The sequence below is a fragment of the Dasypus novemcinctus genome, chromosome 9 (assembly GCF_030445035.2).
Source record: "Dasypus novemcinctus isolate mDasNov1 chromosome 9, mDasNov1.1.hap2, whole genome shotgun sequence".
Taxonomy (NCBI): domain Eukaryota; kingdom Metazoa; phylum Chordata; class Mammalia; order Cingulata; family Dasypodidae; genus Dasypus; species Dasypus novemcinctus.
In genome coordinates this window covers 91,208,094-91,211,173 of record NC_080681.1, presented here as the reverse complement: position 1 = coordinate 91,211,173, position 3,080 = coordinate 91,208,094, and the positions used below count along the sequence as shown (strand labels likewise).

General features: G+C 38.7%; 1 non-coding gene across 1 annotated transcript; it reads right to left on the bottom strand.

The window, feature by feature from the left end:
* Positions 1-2,507: 2,507 nt before the first annotated feature.
* LOC111760230 (small nucleolar RNA SNORD2) lies at positions 2,508-2,576 on the bottom strand. Its single transcript, XR_002793986.1, has one exon. It is a non-coding gene; the product is annotated as a small nucleolar RNA SNORD2 (small nucleolar RNA).
* Between the last annotated feature and the right edge of the window lie 504 nt (positions 2,577-3,080).

The following is a 3,080-nucleotide window of genomic DNA, read 5'->3' as shown; positions in this document are numbered from 1 at the left end:
GCATCTAGAGTGACTGTGGCTGTGAGCTCTTAAGGCTAGGTCCACCAGGAACAAGAGAGGCTACTAATGGTGACATTAGAGAAGGCCTCAAATTGGAAAGAGGACTCTATCCTGAAAGGGCATGGCCTCAACACTGAAATTTTTTGCAGTCTGGTAAACAGTTCTACTATCAAGAGTGAGAAGGACCCCAAGAAGCTCTCAGCCGACTCTGGGAGCTCTACCATCAATGGATAAAGCCCAAGATGCACACCAGAGAAGAGCTGCTCACTGGGCTGCTAGTGGCAATCATAACTGGGTACAGGAACATTGTCCAGAAAGAAGAAAATAAGTGTTAACAGTGGTGAAAGATGTGTCTCAGAAGAGTGGTGAGAAGGAGTGTGCCATTGGTAGTAGGACAGAGAGTTCTTTGTAGGCAGGAGTTAAGATTGGGGATTGAGTCTGGGTCACTAAAACTGGCCTCAGCAATATGTTTCTCTATTAAGAAAAAATGTCAGCACTGATATTCATTCATTCAAATTTTTAGGGCCTACCAAGTACTAGGCATTGGGAATATAAAGGCCATAAAAGTCATGATGTGAAGTTTATGGAATAGTAAGAGAGACTTATTAAAAAATTTCACAATTAAGTAATTATGGTTTGGATTATGAAGGGTAAGTACAGAGTGAGAGGAGAGCCTATACTGCTGTGTTTTGAGGGAGCATGGTAAGCAACTAAGCAACACTTTTTTTTCTCCATCTGAGTTTAGACCCAAAACACATAGGAAATGGCCAGATAAAGAGCAAAATGTCCACTCTAAAAAGAACAGAATTGGAGGACTTCTACTTCCTGATTTCAAAACTTTCTATAAAGCTAGAGTATCAAAACAGCGTGGTATTGTCATGAATAGACTAATGGAATAGAATTGAGAGGGCAGAAATAAACCCATAAACCCACACATCTTTGAGTAATTAATTAATTTTTTTTATGTACCAGAGGCTGGGGGCTAAACCCAGTACCTTGAATGTGGATAGATGGTACCACATTGGCTTCTTTGAGTTGGTTTCTTGGTTTGTTTTCCTTGTCGTTTTTTTTTCCCAGGAGACACTGGGAACCAAAACTGGGACCTCCCATGTGGGAGGGTGGTGCTCAACCTCTTGATGCACATTCTGTCCCCCAATTGATTTTTATTTTTTTTAAATAAAATTTTATTGAAGTATATCATTCGTACATGAACATACATAAACAATGAATGTATAGTAAAATTTGTGACTTTACAAATTTTAAAGCAAACATGCATATTATCATACAAGGCTCCCATTAACATGGCTTTGGAAGGTTTGTCAAAAACCAGTTGGCAGGGAAGCGGACTTGGCCCAGTGGTTAGGGTGTCCGTCTACGACATGGGAGGTCTGCGGTTCAAACCCTGGGCCTCCTTGACCCATGTGCAGCTGGTCCATGTGCGGTGCTGATGCACACAAGGAGTACCCTGCCACACAGGGGTGTCCCCGCGTGGGGAAGCCCCATGCGCAAGGAGTGTGCCCCTTAGGGAGAGCCGCCCAGTGTGAAGGAAAGTTCAGCCTGCCCAGGAATGGCGCCGCACACACGGAGAGGTGACACAACAAGGTGATGCAAGAAAAAGAAATACAGATTCCCTTGCCACTGACAACAACAGAAGCAGACAAAGAACATGCAGCAAACAGACAGAGAACAGACAACTGGTGCGGAGGGGGGGGAGGGGAGAGAAATAAATAAACAAATAAATCTTTATCAAGAAAAACAAACAGTTGGCCATAGAGGTGAGGGCTTATTTCTGAACTCTCAATTCTATTCTTCTGATCAATGTATCTTATCTTTATGCCAATACCATGTTGTTTTGACCACTGTAGCTTTGTAATATGTTTCAAGTTTAGGCAGTGAAATTCCTCCCACATCTCTCTTTTTTTTGGAATGCTTTTGGCTCTTCAGGTGCACTTTGCCTTCCAAATGAATTTGGTAATTGCCTTTTCTATTTCTGTAAAGTAGGAATTTTGATTGGTATTGCATTGAATCTATAAACCAGTTTGGGTAGGATTGACATCTTCATGATATTTAGTCTTCCAATCCATCAATACAGAATATCTTTCCATTTATTTAGATCTTCACTGATTTCTTTAAGTAGTGTTTTGTAGTTTTCTGCATATAGGTTGAACACTTCTTTGGCTAAATTGATTCCTAGGTATTTGGTCTTTTCAATTTTTTGGAAGAGTTTAAATGGGATTGGTGTTAATTCTTCTTAAAATGCTTGGTAGAATTCACCTGTGAAACAATCTGGTCCTGGACTTTTCTTTATTGGGCGTTTTTAGCAACAAGTTCAATCACTTTAGATATGATTGTTTCATTGAGTTCTTGTACTTCATGTAAAGTCATTTGTGCATTTCTAGGAATTTGTCCATTTCATCTAGATGTCTAGTTTGTTGGCATACAGTTTCTGATAATATCCTTTTATGACCCTTTTAAAATTTTTTTAAAAGTTTAATTTTTTTACAATTAAATGATTAGCAATGAGTGTTCTCTTCAATTCAGATCAGTACCAAAAGATGATTGCCATCATTTCACTACAATCCTTTTTATTTCTGTGCGGTCAGTTGTAATTTCTCCCATTTCATTTCTGATTTTATTTATTTGCATCTTCTCTCTCTTTTTTTCTTTGTTTAGCTAAGGGTTTGGTAATTTTACTGATCTTCTCAAAGGACCAGCTTTTTTTCTTTTTTAATTTACTCTATTGTTTTTTTTAATAGTCTTGCATTTATTTTATTTATTTGTTTGCTTATTTATTATTTATTTTAGGAGGTGCCTGGGATTGAATTGAGGCCCTCATACATGGGAAGCAGGCACTCAGTCACTGAGCTACATTCGCTCCCCAGTGAAAGTTGTTTTTTTTCCTTCGTTTTTGTTTTTAGGAGGTACTGGGGATCAAACCTGGAATCTCATATGGAAAGCAGGCACTCAACCATTTGAGCTACTTCCACTTCCCTACTCCATTGTTTTTATGTTCTCAATTTCATTTATTTCTGCTCTAATCTTTATTATTTCTTTCTTTCTGCTTGCATTGAGATTGGTCT